Source organism: Brassica oleracea, chromosome C9 (assembly GCF_000695525.1).
Source record: "Brassica oleracea var. oleracea cultivar TO1000 chromosome C9, BOL, whole genome shotgun sequence".
Taxonomy (NCBI): Eukaryota; Viridiplantae; Streptophyta; class Magnoliopsida; order Brassicales; family Brassicaceae; genus Brassica; species Brassica oleracea.
In genome coordinates this window covers 50,029,144-50,029,351 of record NC_027756.1, presented here as the reverse complement: position 1 = coordinate 50,029,351, position 208 = coordinate 50,029,144, and positions in this window count along the sequence as shown.

Below are 208 nucleotides of genomic sequence, written 5' to 3'. Positions count from 1 at the left end.
TTGTTCTTCAAGGCTCTCTTTCCTTTTGGTAGCTTCATCAGCTCATAAGTGTGATTATCATGCAAGGATTGCATTTCATCTTGCATAGCTTCAATCCACTTATCTCTATGAGTGTTTCCTATGGCCTCCTCATAGCTTAGAGGCTCCCCCTCATCTGTAAAATTAACGTACTCATCTCGATAATATCTTACAGATGGTCTTGTCTCTC